Source organism: Tursiops truncatus, chromosome 8 (genome assembly GCF_011762595.2).
Source record: "Tursiops truncatus isolate mTurTru1 chromosome 8, mTurTru1.mat.Y, whole genome shotgun sequence".
Taxonomy (NCBI): domain Eukaryota; kingdom Metazoa; phylum Chordata; class Mammalia; order Artiodactyla; family Delphinidae; genus Tursiops; species Tursiops truncatus.
In genome coordinates, this window is record NC_047041.1 from 82,248,480 (window position 1) to 82,270,243 (window position 21,764).

Genomic DNA, 21,764 nt, shown 5'->3' on the forward strand with positions numbered 1-21,764 from the left:
GGAGGGAAACAAATCATTAATATCTAACTCAAAGTAATATGTTCAATTCACCCCAGCTTTACTGAAATGATCTTATCTTAGATTTTATAGGCAAAATGAACATTTAAAAATACCCTTAATCTTATTCAGATTCAACGAATGCAACATGTTAATAGACTGTAACCTTCCAAAGTCTTTGCTATGCATATACTATATATTTTGTTTAAAAGGGATCATACTGTGTTGTAATAATATTCCATGAAAACCTTTCCTTACTGTTAGACATGTTTCAGTGACATCATTGTATCTGTGTATCATAATTTAATCAATTGATTTATGATTGAGCTCTTATGTGGGAGGTATCCCATTTCTCACTAGTTTAAACAATGCCACAAAGAACTTCTAAATATTTACTCACATCCTTAATTAATTTCATGTTCACTGGGCCATTATCTTCCTGGGGACTTTGGAATTCTCTCTGGCAACAGAGGAGCAGAGAAATAAGACGGTGTTTTTGACAGGGAGGTGGTGTCATTGGGCAGGGGAGTGCTGGGGGAAGGCAACTCCCTGAAAAACAAGGAGCCCACTGCCTTAAATTTGGGGGCTGCTTGCAGTGAAAGTCTAGCACCCAGGATTGCTTTGCACTGGGAAGAGCCAATCTTTTTATGTGTCAAGTAGCTCATAGTCTTTATTGTTGCTTATCTAATACAGTTTAAAGGACCCAGAAGGTCTACCACTTACAGTTAGTATGACCTGGAGCCATTGCTCAAGGTCCTTCTTCAGGAACCGGTGATGATAATACCTGTCTTAAAGGGTTATTGAAAGGAGTAAATGCAACGTGCATGAACCTGCCTATGCCAGAGCAGGACGATGCTTGATTCACAATAGATGGTAAATGCCAGGACTTTCTCTAAGCACTTTGCATATTTAATCCTCAATCCTTTGCTCTGCGGGTAGATGTCGTCATTCCCATCTTATAGATTTGGAAATCAAGGCTAGAGTGGCTAAATCATCTGTTCAAGAAATAGAACTGGTATTCGCCCCCAGGTCCATTGGAATTCAAAGCCTGTGCCTTAAAACAAAAACCAGAAACACTCCATTCTGCCTCCCCAGCTGTATGTAACTTGAGTAACCATTTCAACCCAGATATTCCATTAGCATTTTAGTGCCCAAATCCCCAACAACCCCAACCCTCTACTAACTCAGGTTGGATGTCCAAGCCCCCTGACGGATCCTCCTCCCCTGATATTCCTGGACCTCTACCAAGGACTGAAATGAATTTGTCCAGATTGAAGCTTGCTGTCATGTCTAGCTAAGCTGCTTTTCTAGAACTTCTGTCCACAAGAGGCCCACCATGAGCTGGAATGTCCCACTGCCATCTTGTGGCAACAGATCTCTGGCAATGTCTTTTTTTTTTTTTTCTGGCTTTATTGAGGTATAATTGACAAATAAAATTGTAAGGTATTTTAAAAGTACAATCTGATGATATGATATATGTATATACTGTGAAAGGATTGCCCCCACCAAGTTAATTAACACATTTATTACCTCACACAGTTACCTTTTTTGTTGTTGTTGCTGGTGGTGGTGAGAACATTGTATTCCTCTCTGGCAATGTCTTGAGGTCGAGGAACAGGAATCCCGCTGTTGCCCAACCCCCATACTATAGATTTCTCGCCAGTTCCCTTACTTGTAAAATGAGTAAGATTGTCCTTCACCTGGTATATGTTCATTTGGGGAAGGTGGAGGTACACAGTAGGTAGGACCCTTAATGTCCCACAGCTTAGTAACACTGCTCCTTTATTCTGACTCAAGCTTTGCCTTGAAACTGAGCAGGACTGTGCAGGAACTTCTTGGGTGTATGAGGCATCCCCACACCGTGTCCCCCATCTCTTGAAGTAAAAGGCTTTGCTTCAGGCCTCCCCGAGTCTCAAAAGGCTGGCTCAAGAATTAATGATTAGAAAAATGTGAACATGCAGTAACAAAAAATAGCTATTGGGCTAGGAAAGTGGTAACAATTTAAACAATAGATCAGCCATACAGCAGAGTCACAGGACCTTTAGTTCCTCCCCGAAAGACATAGATAATAATGTCTGATGCATATTTCTAAATTATTTTTACAGAAACCAGACTCCCACCAGATGGAAACTGCTGACCACAGGCATGTAGACCTCAGATGGCTGGGGAACAGAAGGTTGATGATGTTGACTCCCAAAACATCACCCTGTTACCTCACCACCGACCAATCAGAATGTCCATGAGCTGGTCAGGTACCCTGCAACCCACACCACTAATGTTGCCTTTAAAAACTCTTCCCTGAAAGCCATCGCGGAGTTCGGGTCTTTCTCTGGCCAATGACGTTTTCAAGAGATGAGCTGGAGATGGTATGGCTAAGTTAGGATGAGAATCCCCCAACAAGGGGTCTCAAGCACTTTAGAGTTTAGGGAGATCCTTTACATAGGATGCTTCTCATCACTCTTCTCTCAAGGAACAGACATTCTGCCAAGGTGGGTAAGTCAAGATGAGTTCTGATGTCAGCAACTACCTTGAAACCATCAGTCCCTCTGATCTCTAAGCCATTTGCTGAGTAGGACTCCATCTAGCAAGATTTAGTCAGCCAACAACTATTTATCAAATGCCTACTATGCGTCAGGCGCTATTCCTCTATTCCAGGAGTAAGGGCTGCAGTAGTAAAGAACATAGACACAGTTTCTCAGACAAGGAGCCTGGAGACACCAGCTTTCCTTAGGAAGGATCTTTTTTCAAGACCCCCACTCTTTTCTGGTAATTTGGCTTTCATCAGAGCCCTGGGAAATCCATCAAATATATCTATGTATGTCCTAATCCCAACTGGGGACAAAATTCCAGTCCTTTCTCTCAAAAGCACCTTGACTCTCACTATACTTGGCTTCAAGTCGTGGATCCTGGAGCCATACTGCCTGGGTTCATACTGCTTGCTCCTCTCTCGTTATGACCTTGGACAAGCTACTTAACCTTTCGTGCCTTGGTTACCTGATTTTCAAAATGGGGTAATAATAATAGTCAACACTACCAAGTGCTTACCATACTCCAGGCACTATTCCAAGTGCTTTAGATTTATTAACCAAAGATCCTCACAACAATTCTATGACACAGGCGCTATTAATTCCCACTTTACAGACAGGAAGCTGAGCCACAGAGGTGTCAAGTAATTGCCAACCGTGGAACGAATTTTATGAGTTGTTTATCTAAATGAGTGACATAAAAGGTGGTCAATAAATTGTTATTGTTCTTACTGATCATAATTTTAAATGAAAAATGTAGGCAAATCTCAACTACGAGGAAAAGCTCATAGAAAAATCTAGAAGGAAACATATTAGAACACTAATAGTGGTTGCCACAGGATAGTGAGATGATGATAGGTGACATTTTTCATACTTCTTTAGACGTTTATAAAAGCGTTCCAAATACTTTACCATGAGTATACATTGCTTTCGCATTCAGAAAAAAAAATCCTGGAATCCTGGGAGAAAATAAATCGGGAAGCTTTCTTCTTTGGCCCAGTATTTTCATGGGACACTTCCTGTTGGCCCTGGTGACAACACTTTTCTCCCTGAGGGTGCTGGGCCCTGCGGGGGCCCCCAAGGCCATCTGACTTGGTGACCGCCATTCCCAGGGGCAGGAGGGGGCTCAGGCAACATCTGCTTCCCCAGTGAATTACAGATCCCATTACTCACTTAGCTTCATTATATCTTTAATTATGACCTTTTAGTCTGAGTGGAAAAGAAGTATAATTTTACTTTAAGAGATATGCCAGGCCGACGCTCCCAACATTTCCAGGTTTCATGGAAATTGCAGGGATCATAGAAATTTAACCTGATAATTACTTCAATATTTCAAGGCACACGATTTTACTCTCTTAGAATAATTATGGGTTGTTGTTTTTTCTCCCAAATTCTTTTATTTCTCCATTGTTACAGATTATGTGCATTTCTGTTGTGTATGCTTAGAGACATAGGAGAATGCAGGCCATCCTTATGTACTCGAGTCTGTAGTACCCTATTGTTAAAATGTGGTCCTCTTTTATTTTCTCTCAGTATTATTTCTCTCAGACTGTAAGTTTTATGTGGGCAAGTAAAAGATGTTTTGTTTCACTCAACTTCCAGTGCCTAAAATGGAACTTAGCATGTAGTAGGCATGCAATAAGTATTTGTTGAATGAATACCTGAACCAATATATTTTGAAGCACACACCTCAGAGATATTGCAGGTTCAGTTCCAGACCACCGCAGGAAAGCTAGTCACATGAATTTTTTGGTTTCCCAATGCATATAAAAGTTATGTTTACCCTATACTGTAGTCTATTAAGTGTGCAATAACATTACGCCTAAAAAATATGTACATACCTTACTTAAAAACACTTTATTGCTAAAAAATGCTAACCTTCACCTGACAATGCAGGGTTACTACAAACCTTCAATTTATAAAAACTGAAACATCTGCAAAGCACAATAAATTGAAGCACAATAAAACAAGGTATGCCTGCGCTGAGGCTGCGCGTCCGGAGCCTGTGCTCCGCAACGGGAGAGGCCACAACAGTGAGAGGCCCGCGTACTGCAAAAAAACCCCACAAGGTATGCCTGTAGTTGCATCTGTATATGATAAGGCAATCATGATGTCATCAAACTCATGCTGAGTGCCTACACTGGAAAGGTAGCATAGATCCACCACGTCATAGTGAAATCCCTGGAGCCAGACATGTTCCAGAATTTCCATATTTTATAAAGTATATCTTATCTAAACCCCCAGCAATGACTGAGTCAGCACCCCGTGATTAAAGAGCAAATGGCTCTATTTTGCCGTGAAAATGTATGAATATATGCATTAAGTGGGACAAATAAAAACTATGCATAATTTCAAGTCAGTTTAGGTGAGTTTTTGGTGCTAAATAAATCAGGTCACGTCCAGTTCTGCTGTCAAATGAGTTAGAAGAACTGTTTGTTCTTAGGAGTTTGGCATTGAAAGTAAGGACCTGGGGACCTGTACAACTCAGTGCTTCAAAATGTGGGCTTCAGAGCTGGCATTGCTTCATCTGGGCCCACCACTTATTAGCTATAATCTTGGACAAATCATTTACATTGTTTCTCTTCAGTTTTCTTATCTATAAGTGACAGTGATAACAGAGACTTTCACACAGAGTTGTCACGAAGATTTAAAAGAGTTAATACACACAAATCTGACGCACAGTAAGTGTTCAATAAATATTAGCTATTAACATATTACCTCATTTCGTGATGCAAACAAACACTTTGTGAGACATACATTATTTGGGTCATTTGACAGACGAAGAAACAGAAAGCTGGGCAGGCCCAAAGTTACACAATGGGAAACGGACAGGGCAAGGATTTGAAACTCCAACTACAGTATCCTGTGCATCACACCAGCTCACCTAAATTCTTGTATCCATTCATGATTCCTTTTGTTAGCTGTTACTCTCTGCTTTCCCCCTCCAGGCCAGAATTTTTGAGGAAAAAAATTAAAAGCCCAGGAAAATCAGAAGGTGTTTAGATGCACATTTTATTCCCTCCCTCTTCTCTCTCCTTCTTTCTTTCTGTCGAAAAGCAAGAGGCAAAAGAACTTGGCACCATTTCCATCATGTCGATGCTTCTGGGTTTCTCAAATGTTGTGATCCCTGGAAAGCTGGGATTCATGCTTACCTCCACTCTTCATTAAGGCGGCCGTGGCCGGGAGCTCAGGAAGGCAGGCTGCTGGTGCAGTGGGGGGGCGTGCTGAATAACACCCGAACCACAGCTGGGGCTGCCCTTGTCAGAGTGCCAGCCTGCCTTACGCAGTCTGTTCTCGCCTGCTACCTGGCCCTCGCCCATCTGCTGCAGAATTCATAAAGTGCTGAAGATCACAAACATCTGATCCTATTATAGGTAACACACTTCAATTACATTCTGATTGTGGGTTTGGCTTACCCCGAGCTTGGTTTATAATGGTGCAAGGATCAGATTCTCCCTACAGAAAAAGCACTAATCTCTAGGTAGTTCTGTCCTCTGGGGTGTGCTTAAGAAGAAGCCATTCTCCCCGAAGCTGCTTGCTTTGTGTCATTCAGTTGCCCGGCAAAGGGTACCCACAGATGTAAAGAAAAGGTGAGAGAGAGAGAGAGCAGACTGAAAGCCCTCTCATAGGAACTTACCGTGGTTGTATATTGATCTGTTGTTTGCTTTCTCTATTATGGAACAAATGATTTGTTAGTTGAAATGATCTTCATTCTCCTGAGGGTTATCTGTGTCCTGGTTGTTGTCTTACATCATGCACGCTGACCGCTCTTCCAAGGACATCAAAGAATAAACTGCCCATATGTCCTCAGTCTACTGCTCCCATGTGTCCCTGCCTTGTCCCTCCCAGGGAGTGCTGCCCCCCCAGCACTCCTGGGGATGGCACCCGAGCTAGGGCAGAGCACAGGTTGGTCCAATTAGAAGCCCGGTGAGGAGGACATCTCAGACGGAAGCTACTTTCACTTCTGGTTCCTACTGAACTTGCAAAGAAGCTGTTGAAAGATACACACCAATGCCCAGCTGAGCCATATTAGAAGAAGCAAAGGGGAAAATCAGTAATACCAGTGCTGTCCTTATTTAAAATGTTGATATTTTGTACACCATGAAATGTTTGCATTATTTTTGATTTTTCAAAAATATTGCATTAAAACCTGAGTTTTGTGTCACTCCTAAGGGACTTAGGTTTAGGTGCCAAATCACTGAAGGGTGAGGAAGCTGGAGTATTTATGCACCAACCCTTGCGCCTCATTGGTTGAAGACTTCTCAGGGAGCATTAACTAAGTCTGTGGCACTCCCAGCCTGTCCCGTGTGCAGATTAGACAGGCACCGTCAGCATCAGGTACAATGTCCATCTTGGACCAATCACTGTGGCCAGAGAAGTATGATTGGCCGTCCTTTCCAAAAACTATATGGTTTGAAGAAGTATTTCCCCAAATTGTATTCTGAGCGGCCCTGTGACTCATGAACACCCTCCATAGCCCTCTCTTGGATGTCATGGGCCGGTACATTCCTAATTTTTCTCAAGAAGGTTTAAGTTGCATCTTTATCACCTAAAACCAGAATCCTGACTCCTGCAGGTGGATGGCTGAGAACTCTGTGGCTCTCCCAGCTTGTGGGGGCCGGTGCAGAAAAGGGATTGGGAGGCCAGTGGAGGGTTGCTATGCTTGGAGCATCTTCTGGGCTCTACCTCTTCAACTTGTTAGGGGAGGCTGGGGAAAAACTGGGGGGCTCCAAGGTCACTCACACCAATCAGGACTAATGATAGCAACAACCCAAGATTTGCATGGTACTTTACAGTTCCAAATCATGTTCACTCCTATATTTGTTCCCTCACAAAGTCTTAGAGGTGCGGGCAAGCTAAGTTATAGGATTCCCATTTCACAGATGAGTAAATTGAGGCTTCAAGAGGCCAGTGGCCCATCCATAGCTTAGTGGTAGCAGAGCATTTTGTCTTTTGCCTCACCAGACTCACACCAACAGAGACCCAGAGCAACTGGGCTGATCTTAAAGCAGAGTATTTTCCTTTTCTTAAATTAATGCAAATTTTATTGGTTCAGTTCCGTGAATTCTGTAAGGAGTAATAAGTGATCGTTGTTGCTTCTCAATAACAGGGACCTTGTCCTTGTCACCTGCACATCCACAGCTCCAGCACAGTTCCTGGCAGGTGCTTTGTCCATGTTTGTTGAATTGGATCAATACTGAGGAAGGAGCAGCTCAGAAAATTTCCAGCACTAGGAGATACTGGAACATTTAGAGGCAAGACTAGAATGGTAAGAACAGTCACACCATCCATTTATTGAACATATACCGTGCCATATGCTTGATATACACATCATCTGTTCAGCAACCACAGGAAATAAACGTTGTTTTCCCTGTTTTATAGACCAGGAAGGTGAGGTTCAGAAAGATGAAAGATCTCACCCAGTGGCAGGGCTGGGATGGAAACCCAAGTCTGCCCGAATCCCAACCCATGTTCCTAAACCACATGTGCTCTGTCAACTCAGAAGCTACACTAAGTCATATTGCAGTTCAATGTTAACAGGCTCGATAGATTGCTCTGGTCTTACTTAAGGAGTTTCTTTTCCCCGCCTGCCCTCCAGGAGGTCTCAGGGTTATTTCACACATTTGCATACAAAATCTACAGCAAAGTGGGAGGAAGAGACGTGCCAGAAGTTCTGGAGTTAGAGCACGTTGGAGGCATTTTGGGAATGTTTGGAAGAAGGATGTCTAAGAGAACATGAGATGTGAGGTGACTAGGAGAAGGAAAAGGGGGCACAAGAGTCTTTCTGGGGGTGTTTATGAATTAGATTCTCATAGAATCAGTAGACATTACAATTATTTTTAGCTCATTTGGAAGATGTATCTTTAAATGCCACATTGCTCTGGATTAAAGCACACGGGTTAATGGGGTGTCGTAGGAAGGTGAGCTGAGCTGACCTAGAGTACTCGAGGCAGAGGCTGGGGATGTTGGTGAGGAGATCCCGGCATTGACAGAGGAGGGCTGGACCACCACACCTTTGTAACTTTGTTTATCTCTGAATCTCCCACCCTGGCTGAGTGTGGAGGCAGCCCCACCATTTTGCTCATTCCTGCCACATGTTGTTCCTCTCCTGCCTTATCAAACGTTAATCAGTCCTCACCTCCCACCCCATCTTAATTATTTGCAATGATCCATGAGAGACACACAAACAACTCTGTAGCTTGAAATCCCCCCATCAGGCAAATATGAAATTATTCACATTTTTCTTACAGATTTTTCAGGAAGCGAGTTGGTGATGAAATGACGACTCTCAAATGCCTTCACCATTTTACGCTGGGGATCCTGCCCTTCCCCTTAATGTGTGTGTATCTTCATGCCTCAGCTACACTGAGCATTCTCCTGGCGTGTTTATGTTTATTTTGGAAGCAAAATGTGTTTACAAAATCCGTTAAAAAGTGTTAATGATCAGTTTCCAGAATACTAATGTGAATCCAAATTACTTTCACATGAATCAAGACAAATTTAAAAAATGCCATCTGATCATAAACTGTTTTAAATTTGTTTTACAAGTAGCGCATCAAATCTGAATATATGCCTTTTTTAAAAAGAGTGGTTTAAATTAACCAATGGTTGTCATAAAGAAGTTCAGAGCAAAAAAGTATCCCCTTAGGAGGAAAAAAGTCAAATTTTGGGCATTCACATGGGGGAAGGTACTAGGGGACATGCATCTCCACTACCCAGAGGAAAAATATTGTTTGTAACTGTCAGAAATACAATTGAGCTATGAAACTTACATGATTTTCATCTTTCTTGTTTGCTATTATTTCTCCTGTGTCTAGAACAGACTTGGCACATTGTAGCACTCAACAATATTTGCAGTATAAATGAACGAATAAAATCAACTATTAAATTATAAAATTTAATCTGGGATTTTATGTTCTCCGAGCCAATATAAACATTATGAAGTCCATGGTAAGGTAGAATAAAAAATGAGAGCCATGTCATAGAGAAACTACCAATTCCATATTCAGATAATATGCCCCCTTCTGGTGCCCCTCTGCCCCATGTGGTTTACCCAGTAAAATTGTTCCTGGAATTTCTGATAGCCTGAGACACGGGGACTGTGTGGGACTTTGCAGAGTCACAACTGCTGTCCATCTGAATTTACCCGTTTGTACTTTTTCAGTGGTTTCTTCACAACCCATAAAGGAGGTGGAGACCTGTGAGGTGCCCTTGAGCCACTTCTGGGCTGTTAGAAGGCATCTTCTCCAGGCTCAGATGATTTACGGCAGTGGTTTCCCAGGGTGTCCTGGGGGTGTGGTGAGAAGAAGACAGGACAGGGCAGCGGGGAGAGAGCAAGGCTGGGCTGCCTATTGGATAGACTTCCACCTCCTGCCCAAGCATCCCCAGCTTGCTTTGATTTGCATACTAGATTGCAAAGTAAGATTTTGTTTGTTGAAAGTCTTTAGGTGCAATTTAATAAAAAGGAGGGGGGAAGTTTAAGACATTTATCTACAAAGCCAAAGGAGCCGGTAAAAGGTGAGTCGAGGGATTAGGACAGAGCTCCCCAAGGAACTGCCTGCCTCTGAGTTAATTATGCATGTGTTCATCTGATGCCTCTGTAGAAGCCATACGGCTTCAGATCCTCTAAGCCATTTTGCAAAAACTCTCTACCTTGGAATATGTTTACATCATGGGCTTGTTTCCAGCTCAGAGGGCCATGTAGAAGTGGGGGAAATTTGACTTCTATGTTACCCAGTGTTTTCAATGACCCCCTTTCAGGACTGTCAAGGGCTCTTTGGCTCTTGGCCCCCAGAGCAGAATCAGATAAGTCCATTCATAAGTAATTTCAAGAGAGCACAAGTCTGTGCTTAAAGGGACAAATAGTGGTTTCAGAGAAAGAAGGAAGACAAGGGGTTTGCCAGTTGGGAGATAATGGTGACTGAGAAGCCTGGAGGATAGGGAACTCTTCCTGAAAGCCTGGGAACCAGGACCTTCTCCCCATCCTTGACTCATCACCTAGACCCAGGCAGGAAAGACCTAGCTGGATGCCAGAGTGACCCAACTGTCCCTCCACAATGCTCTAAGGCCAGAGTAATATGAGAGGAAACAGCTTTGGACGCATGCTGTCCTAGATCATATCCCATCTCTGCATGGGCTCTGTGACCCTGAGGTTCTCCGGTCACCCTTCTGCACTGGTGGCTTTCTTCACCTGTAAAAATGCTTACCTTCCACTGAGTTATTCCAAAAATTGGAGGTGAGGTCTGGAAAGTTTTCAGCATGTAGTAGGTACTCAATAAATCATAGCTATTATCATTCTATTCTACTGTCTCCACCCTGCTTTGAAAGGACTTACTTCTAGTGAAGCTTAATTCTAGTGTGGAGACATTTGGGTTTTTAAGTAAAATCTACACTGTGTTAGATGGGATATGTGCTTTAAGGAAAAGAAAGCAGGAAAGAGGGATCAAGGGTGCTGGTGGGGGAGATTTGAAGGGAAGCCCCATTTGTAGTCGTAAGAATGAGAAAGTTTCTTTCTCAAACTCCCTCTTCCTACTTCACCAAAGAGATTTTACTTCCAAATAAGTACAAACAGGAAGAGGAATCAGAGCCTGGAAGACATTCATTCACAAATGCTGTCCTACGGAGACATCTGGGATGTTGCCATGACGTGGGACTTGTGGTCTTGAGTTTTAGTCCTAGTGTGACATTTGCAAAGAGAAATCTTGATTGAGTCACTGCACCTTCCTTTGACTTTCTTTACCTGTATATTGGAGATAATAATCTCTGCCTCATGTTTGTGAGCCAGAGAGGCTTTCTCGTCTGCTGGACTGTCAGATTAATAAGGAAAGGACAGGGTGTGGCCATGGAAAGCTGCTATCCCAGGAGGCAAAACTACAGAAAATATAGAGGAAATAGTCTACCCCTCCTTCTTCCCGTACACACACTCTGTCTCTCTTACTCTCTAAAGTAGTCAGGAAACTGTAGGTGTCTTCCTCAGAAATGAAAGTCACCCCAAGGCAAAGGGAACATACTTGCACTGACATGGTCCAGTAGGAGCCCCTCCATCAAGGATAGGTGACTCGCCATGTCCCCTAATGGTGCTGCCTTGATTTGTTGGCTGACTTGCCATGTCCCCTAATGGTGCTGCCTTGATTTGTGGATTTAAGCATGTCCAGGCTCCGAAGGACCGTTGACTGGTTGCAAGTTGCTGACAAGTGAATGCTTGGTCCTGAGCTGTATATATTTACTATACCATATAAATAATAAACACTAATAACTCACTTCATCCCTCACAACTTCCCCATCCATTTCCTGGCCATTTCTGGACCTTTCATCACATACCAAATTGTGTGGCTGACTTTTATTGCTGACTGCCCATGCAGGATGAGAAATCATTGTTGCCTCATAAATAGCTAGCATCGTTTTTTCTCTCATTGAAAAGTTACTGCAATTTAACCTAAATTTCCAGCAACCAGAAAGTGTTTAAATAAATCATTCTCCATCCATTTGATGAAATTACACAACCATTAAGAATCATGATTTTGAACGCTATTCAACAATACAGGGGGAAAAAGCGTATATCGTAATATTAGGTGAAAAAAAGCAATGCAGAAAATCATATACCCAGCCTGATCCAATTTCGCCCATGAATTTCTATGTGGATTTATGAGTGTGCATTAAAGAGATGGCGAGAAAATGCTTGAAATGTTATTTCTGAGTGGGATGTTTCTGGTGAATTTTATTTCTTGCATTTTTCAAATTTTCCACAGTGTACTTTTAGAACCTAAAAAAAGGGTTATTTCTGTAAATTTTTAAATAACATTTTAATGAATTTATTTTAAAATGCTATTTCTTTGTTTAAAACATTTCAAGTAGTTATATGAATACATATAATAATAAAAACACCAGCACAGCTGTCTGCCTGACAGACAGTTGCCAAATGGGGGTGTGATCGGAGGAATTCGTGGTTGGCAGCTTCCATGAAATCAGTGCGATAACGCTGACTCTTGTTTAGCAGCTCCTTCTCGGGATCTTTGTTTTGTTTTTTCCCCTCCCTAAATATGAAGAATTCTATTCACATACATACCCAGTCCTACATGTATACACATATGAAGTGTGTTTTCTGTGCTCAGATTTATATCCACCTAAGACATTACCCAATGAAAGCTCCATCAGTCACAGAAACTACTGCTGGGGAGGAAGCGACAATTTTATTTAGCTAATTTTTAACAAATCTCAAACATTCCCCACATTTCCTGAAGCCTGGAGGGAGAATAATCCAGTCAAGCCCCATTGACTAGGAGAATAGTGAACTGTGGAAAATGATTTCTCAGTGCTCCACGGGGCCACAGCTCCATTTAAATAACATGTTCATTATTCAGATGCTCAGCCTTCTTACAGCAGCTGCTGGCCTGCCCTGGGGTTGCCCCAGCTTCTGGGGACTCTGCAGCCTCCTGGGCTAGCCTCTCGCCTGTCCACGACACAGTGCAGCCCCAGGCACCACCGCAGTAGATCCTTATAACAGCAAAGAGAGGTTATAAGCAGTTAACTATTGTTTTCACTTTACAGATGAGGAAACCAAGTCTCTGAGGTGGATGGTGTCCCTTGCCAGGGTCACACAGTCAGTCAGGAAAAGCTGTACCTAGGTATTCTCACTCTAAGACCATTGCCATTTCTGATATCTGAAAATATCTCATGTGCCAAAACTTCCCTCCACTGGTCCATTTTTAGAAGATATGATTCTGACCAGCTAGCCTACATTAAGATGGATCTTTAAAAAGACTGCAAACAAACAAACAGAAACAAAACACCAAAAAAAAAAAAAAAAAAAAAAAAAAAAGAGAGAGAGAGAGACAAATTGCCTGGAAAAATTAAATAAAATATAAAAACAGACTTCAGATTCTGATTTGGGGCAACTTACTTTGAGTGGCACCCAACTTCTTGTGCAGTCAACGTTGGACAACATTTGGTGGTAGAGTAAAACAGAAAACAACAAAAATGAACAAAAAGCTAATTTTTTATTGAGCACCCACTATATGCTATGCACTATTCTAAGCACTTTACATGTTTCAACTCTTTTCATCTTTACCACAATCCCATGACGTAGGCACTGTTATTATCCCCATTTTACAGATGAAGAAACCGAATAACAAGGTTACACAGCCAGCCCTGAGAAGATGGAAAAGGAGCTTTGAGGTGTCTAAATGTGAAACAGGCAAAAAGGCAAACAGAGCTGTGTTCAAACCCCAGCCCAGCCACTTTCTAGCTTTGTGACCTTGGGCAATAAAGTTAACCTCTCTGAGCTTCAAAGCTCTCATTTGTTATAGAAGGATTGTAAAATCTGGCTCACATACCTGCTGTAATAGTTTGATGGGATAATGCAAGTAAAACTCTAGTATCACACTGAGCACTTAGTAGGTGCTCAATGAGGTGTAGCTCATTTTGGTCTCCTTTGCTTTGACCTCTTCTTCCTCACCTCTCATTCTTCTTTGCTGATTCTGCTGATGGTTCTGAACAGAGAAGAAGGCTCATTCATTTCTTCAACAAACTTCAGTGCCAAGAATTCTTCTGGATGAAAGGGACAGTCAAGCACAGCCAACACAGGCCCTCCTAGAGACTCACAGCCCCACATGGAAACCACCAGTGAGAGGGCCCCAGGTGCTGCCACCTTTGGATGGGGCAGATCTGCTTTGCTCTTCCCTTTACCTGTCTACTTCCTGCCAGCATTTGAGTTTATGACCCTCATCTAAGGTGACATCAATCAAGAATTTTCAATGACTCCACGGACACTGTTGGGTTACCCTTGGTTGGGCTTGATTTTTGGAGAGGTTTTGGTTGCAAAGCTCAGAACCACCAAAGTTTATATTTATCCTTTGCTGAGGATGCCTGGACCCCAAAAGAACAAACCCAAGGTTGTCCCAAAAGACTAATAAATGAACTGGTTGTCATTAGCTATTTCATTAATTTATTCATAAGTCACCTGTCTAACATTTATCGAACTGTGATAGATTCTAGGCACATGCAAGGTGCTGGGAATGTGTTTTGATGGATCAAACTTTGTCCCTGACCTCGAAGCATTCATGGTTGAGCAGAGATGCAAGCTGGTAAGATACCACTGCAACATAATGTAAAACAGAGTCTGCGTATAGGACACAGATGGAGAGCTACAGGAGACGAGGTTAAAGAAATAGACAAGATTCAGACCACACGAGGTCTCATTGACCCTACTAAGGAATACAACTTCTCCTGAGGCAGAGAGACACCACTGAAGGGTCTGAATAGGAAATGACTCATTGACTCTAAATTCATCGTCTTTCTGTAGCTAGTGAATTATTTTTCAAAAGCACTAGAAGGGGACTTAGAAACCATCGAGTCAGAGGTTAGCAAACAGGATTCATCTGATGAGTTAATTCTGATCAGAAGGTAGCAGCTGTCTGTGTTGAAAAGGATTCTGAGGCCGAGTCTAGGCTCAGTAAAGCCATGATTGATTCATGACGTGTGCCATAGACAAAGAAAGGAGAAGTGGTGTCTTCTTATTTGCCTCCCTAATAGCACAACCATCATTTTTTCAAATGAGGAAACTGATTTGCACAAGGTTACAACAGTTAGTTGGTACCAGAGCTAGGCCTAGACCTCAGGTCTCCTAGTTAGAGCAGGGAACCCATTCTCTCACAAGTACCACCTTCACACTCTTCCTTTGTGCCTGCAGAGCAGGAAGCCTGGTTCCCATGACAACCAGACTCCATGCCTTGTAGGGTAGCAACACCATTCACCCAGAAAGTGCTAAAGTAATAGGGGGAGTGCTTCAGTTATCTAATGCTGTGTAACAAAGAACCCCAAACGTAATGGCTTGAAATCATTCATTATTGTCATGATTCTGTGAGCTGACTGAACTCAGCCCGGCAGTTCTTCTGCTCCTCTGGCTTGAGGATCGCTCACGGAGTTGCCATCAGATGGCAAGTGGGGCTGGAGTTCTGTGAAGATTCAGCTGGGTTGGAATGTGCAAATGGCTTCCTCACTCATATGTCTGGCACCTTGATGCCCCCTCATGTGTGTTCTCTCTCCATGAGGAGTCATCCTCTAGTCCCTCTCCAGGTGGACCCTCCCCAGCAGGGTAGCTGGACTTCTCACATGGTAAGAGCACACAGTAGGAGCTGTGAGGCTTTCTTAAGGCCAGAAATTGGCACAGTGCCATTCCCATCACATCCTATCGGTGAAAACAAGTCACAGGTACAATCCAGGTTCCTGGGAACGTGGGAGAGGACCTCACAAGGGTATGAACGCCAAGTCTCCTGGTCACGGGGGCCAGCTTGGGAGACAAGGTACCACCAGAATGAAAACAACGGAAACCCAGCCCGGGTCTCAGTTGCTCTACTAGGAAGCAGGCCACCCAACCCAGGCCCTTCAGGATGCTGGCTTCCATCTCTGATTAGTGATCCAGAGGGGACAAAGCTCAAGTCCAAGCAATGACTGTTCCCTTCCTCTGCCTTTTCTCCTCCTCTCCTCTCAGACTTCTCTGGGATGCACTTCTTCTCTCCCTTGTGGTGGAGTTTGAATGATAGAAACTCTAACTGGCAGTCAGACAGTGATTGGCATTAGACCCAGCTCTTCATTATGCTGACAATCGTTGTGCCAATCTAAGGGAAACCATGTGGGATTGTTTGTAATTGATGGCAAATTCTTTTTGCCAAGATTGGCAGACCCTTCCATCAGCACAAGGTGTGCTTGACCCCCCTTTCTCCCCAGGGCTCATAGGTCTCTAACCTTTTTTTTTCCTTCCATAAGAAATACCCAAATTGACAATAGAAAAAAAACTTGATAATGAATAGTGTTGGGAAGAGATTGACTGTTTATAATTACAAATTCTTCAAAACCAACTCTCCTGATCTTCCAGGATAGTGAGACTTAAAAAAAAAAAATCAAAGCAGTGAAAAGGAACAACTTCAGGACATTTAGGAAACACTTTTATTCCATTCATAGATTTGAACCTAAGTGATTCCTCTATTTCTCACATGCGCAATACTTAAATCTCTCGTGTCCATCCTATGTCTGGAATATTCACAAGTGTGTTGTTCTCAGAAGTGCACTGGGAGTGATTTTAATAAAGAGGAAGGTGCTTGGATTCTAAGATACTGAGAATTCTCTGTTTTAACCAAATATTTTTCAAACTCGTGCAGGCCAATGAGAGAAATGTACTGCCCTCTGTTGGACAGAGTTAGCAAAGTCGGCCAGGAGCCTTCAGAAGAAAGACTCCTTCAGGGGTCTTTTAACTGAGGTAACACAGGTCTCCCATTTAAGTGTAGTCCAAGAAAAGCAAAAGTTAAAACGTTAGACACGCCACAAAAAAAGATTTGCATTTCTACACTCTATCCAGTTTCAGGGTTTTCAGTTTTCAGTTTTGACAAAGAGAAAAATGTCAGAAATTGTAAAATGCAGGTTTGGGGGAAAGATGTGAGTTAATAAATATGTTAAATTGGAGAACTTGGAATAGAACGATTTTATTCCTAAGCATACCCAACACAGAAATGACTCAACTGACCTCACTAAGATGCTGTGTCTTGTGATGATATTACTTTGCAGAGTTTTAGAGAATCAGTCATATTGCCACTATCTCCTTCAGCAATATGGCCACTTACTACACTTAAATGATGCTCTCTCTTACAAATATCCATGACTATTATTGTTTTTTACTGTCCAGGTCACCTATGGAACATAAAGAAAAGCAAACCTGGGCTTTGTCTCTCCTGAAGGAACAATCAGCTCATTGAGAATTTTTGATATTTTGACTCAAGGGAAGAGAAGAGGCTATTTTTATTCATTCACAGGCAGCCAGAGCTGCTCAGAGCACACAGATTCAGCTATGTTCTGCTTTTCCTTCCTTTCAAAATCAGAGCACCATTTCCCCAAACACTTGTCACCGTTGGGGTCTTGCTTTAAAAATATTTTGAGAGAAATGGAATTATATAAAAAAGGGTGGGTGGGGGGAAGGATTACAGAAAAGAAATTTTTCAGTGTGTGAAGGATCTTGACATTTCATAAAATTGGAAATTGAGCAAAAAAAAAAAAAGGTAATTCATCACTCTGACTCAGTGCATTCCAATTCTAAGAATCTACCCACAGAAAGACTCACAGAAATGCCTGAACTTAGCTACAAGGAGGTCCACTGAAGCATTGCTTGTGATGAAAGCAAATGAGACACACCAAAATATCTTGAACAGAGAACTGGTAAATTACATGGAATTTACATCGTGGAATACTATGCAGCCACTAAAACAGCAAGTGAGTTCTCTCTGGGCTGATGTGGAAAGCTCACCATGATAAGGTAAGTTATTAACTTAACCTTGTGAATAACACAAGCTGAAGAACAGAACTACTACCTGTTGTCCATTTCTGTAAATAAAATTATATTGTTATTATAGTTTACTCTTAAAAATAAACCTGGAAGAATGTACACCAGCCCATTAACAATGAAAATCTATAGGGATTGGGGACTTCCCTGATGGTGCAGTGGTTAAGAATCCACCTGCCAATGCAGGGCACACGAGCTCAAGCCCTGGTCCGGGAAGATCCCACATGCCGCGGAGCAAATAAGCCCGTGCACCACAACTACTGAGCCTGCGCTCTAGAGCCCGCAAGCCACAACTATTGAAGCCTGCATGCCTAGAGCCCGTGCTGTGCAACAAGAGAAGCCACCGCAATGAGAAGCCCACGCACCGCAACAAAGAGTAGCCCCCACTCGCCACAACTAGAGAAAGCCCGCACGCAACAACGAAGACCCAGTGCAGTCAAAAAAAAAAAAAAAAAATCTCTAGGGGTTGGGATTATAAACGGTTGTTACGTCGTAAATTTAACCCATATGGTTGTGCATTTTTACCCTTGTCATATGTTACTTTTGTTATCAGAAAATACAGTCCGTTTTTGAAACTAGATAGGTTTGTTCTCCTTTCAGCAGAATACTGTCAGAAGTTACCCATTCACATGTAGGAAGAACTTCCTATTAGCTCTCTAATGATGGAATTAAATTGCTCAAGCAAATCGTGAAAAGAAAAATCAGATGAAATACATAATGTAAATGCTCACTGTCTGACATATAACAAACTGGTGCTCAATAAATGTTTGCTGAATGATGAAATAAATAAGTGAATGAATGCAGAGCTGTTTTCCATTGTACACTTATTTGCCACCTGTTTTTTAGAATTATCTATAAGTAAATGTGTTCCTTTTGAATAATATCTCCAGTAGATTTCTCTGTTTACAGAATTCATTTTTATACATGTTCAGAAACTAAAATGCTCAGGCAGCGGGGAGTGGGCCATAAAAAAAGAAGGTTTTAACATGAGGGAAAAGGGATTTTCACAAACCACCAAAGTGCTACTTCTCTTGGAAGAAGTGCACCCTGGATTTTTTCCAGCTGAATTCTGCAACAAAACCCAAGGAAAATGAACATTAATCTTTTATGAACTAAGCCCCCGAAAGAACAGGCTTTGAGCTCAACCCTAATTAGGTTGCATCTCAATACAGAGAATCCTTAACGAATAAGGACACATAACAACACGAGCGAGCTCTCTGCTGGGACTGACTCAGAAATGAAGGGGCCGCCCGAGCCACACTCAACTGCTCTTGTGCATTAGGGATTCCTGACTTTACCTGGAAAATGCATGGTCATCTTGGATGGAAAGCAAATGGAGTTTCCTCTAACTGAAATTCTTGGCCACCTGGCTACCTCCATGGCCATCTGGGGGTCTGTGGATAAATGAGAAGAAAGGGCAAGAAGCAGGGCTCTTAGAGTGAGTTTGAGCGAGTCAGGAAGGTTGCTCTGTGCCCAGCAGAGCAGCCAACACTGGCTGTGCTCAGAAACAAGATAAGCCACAGATGCGTTATGTGCTTGATGTGAGAGGCACTGTGGAGTCTGAGACCCCTGGGTTCAAATCTCAGCTCGGCCACTTTCTCGTCCTGTGACCTGGGACTAGTTACTTAGCCTCTCTGAGCCATTGTTTCCTCATCTGTAAAATGGGGATAGAGGTACAGCATGGTTGGAAGGATTAAATGAAATGAACTAAGCAGCTCTCAGCTTGTTAATTGCTAATCCAGACCTTATTTCTCCAACCACAACCTCCCCAGCCCCATTCTATCATACAGCTTCCCCATTCTCTCATTCACTCTGAAAAACAACAAAGTGTAAGGTAAGGGTAATGATCCCCACATGACAGTCGAGGAACCTGGAAGTCGGAGAGATGAGGTCATTTGTCCACAGTGAGAAAACAAGGGAGCAGCAAGGCTAAGGTTTCTGCTCAAGTCTGCCTATCCCAAATCACGTGCTGACTGCAGGAATGTGAGTAAACCGGGCTGATGTCAAAGACAAAAGAATTACTAATGTTTGATATCTCAGAATCAGGGAACTCCAGATCCCAGGACCCTTATGCATGCATGCTCCAGGGTCACCAGAGAGAGGCCTCAGGATGGGCTGTGACTGGGCAGTTTTGGTGGAGGGGGCGGGGAGTGCCCTTCCCAGGGCAGGTGGGCTACTGCATTCGGCTGCAGTTCAAGGCAGCTGTGCTGACACCTGCTGTTGGCACCTGGCGGACTGCTCCAGGCCTGCGGGGGACTTGTGGCCGAGACAGAAACCCACATCACCTCATTTGTCAGCACTGGTTCTGTCTTCAGCCAGACCACTCTCCAAACCCACCCAATTCTCTTCCCCATGTTCACATGTTGGGATAGCCCTTGATCTCCATGACACAATGGTTCCAACATCCTCCCCAGTCTTCCTCAGGAGCTGCGCCCACCCCTCCCACCCTGCCAGGCCTTAGCTTCCCCCTGCAGTGGACACGGGCTTCCTCATAGACCCTCTGATGTCATTTATTTGGCTTATAACAAACCCCTTGCCGCAAACCTTGCTGTCCCACATTTGTCCAGCATCTCTCTGCTGCCCAAGAATGCCTTATCCGATTACCATAATTAACTGGTACCATGCTAGGAAGCTGAGCCAGAATTAGAACTCTTGGGTGAAGAAGGTTTGCCAAGGGTTACAAGGCATGAGAATTGGAGTGGATAGAACTTGGCACTTGAAACCTCTTCCCTCCACATAGAACTTATTCTAGAAACTCATTAACTCTGATCAGTGTAGTTACATTTCCGGAAAAAGCTGGGGATGGGGAATCCATTTGGATTTTTACAATCTTGCTCTTTCAATTGCCAGAATGTTTCCTCTTCCTCTTCTTACTGTCAAAATTTGCTGTGTTATGTAATACTATGATTATTTATTGTAACATATTGCCATTATATTTCTGTTAGCTAATATTTATTGTGCATCTATTATGTGACCAACACTGTTCTAAATATTTTACACACTACATCTTATTTAAGCCTCACAAACAATTTGCAGAAGGGTAATAGTATGGTTATCTCTATTTAGTGGATGTGGACAGTAAGCTCAGAGCATTAACCATTCTGGCTGCCCCTGTATGCATTAATGTTCGAGATCCTCTGGCCTAAAGCACTTTGGTGATCTAGAAGGGGAGAGATGACATGCAGCCAGGAGAATCAAAGTGAGAAGGTGAGAACTGAACTGGTTGGAGGAGAAGAGAGAGAAATATGGGAGAAAAACTTCCTAGGCAGAGGGAACAGCATGAGAGATGGCTCAGAGACAGAAAAGTACATACAGCAGTGAGTACAACAGTGCCTGGCATATAGGAGGACCTAGAAATGCTTGTTGAATTGCTAGTTTGACCTCAGCAAGTGGGTCTCGGATGACACTATGCAATATAGAAGCAGTTACACGAGCGGAAGGAAGGGGCAAAAGCCCCTGCTATACGTGCCAAGCCCTCATCTAATTTTCTGAACAATCCAGTGGAGTAGTTTTCCTGTCTCCACTTTACAGGCAAGAAAACAGAGTTTCAGAGAAGTGGCTTGTCTGAGGAAGGTCAAAAGGCTAGAGAGTGGTAGAATCTGTGTTCAGGCCCAGCTCTGCCTGGCTCCACAGCTCTCTGTCCATCCTACTCGCCACGCTGAGGAGGTAGGACCTGCCTCCCACTTCTGGGCTTCAGGAGCTCCCTTCCAGGCTGACACAGTCTGGCTCAGACCTGCCTGGATTGGTGACACTTGTCTTCTTTAAGAAGCTATGGTTTTCCACCCTCTTGCCATTTTCTGCATGAGATGCAGCAGTGCCAAGGTTCTGGGTACCCGTCATCACAAGGGAGAAGGCTACAAGATGCCTTTGGGCAGGGAAGGAAGCACCCAGCTTTGAAGCACAGCTGAAGTCAG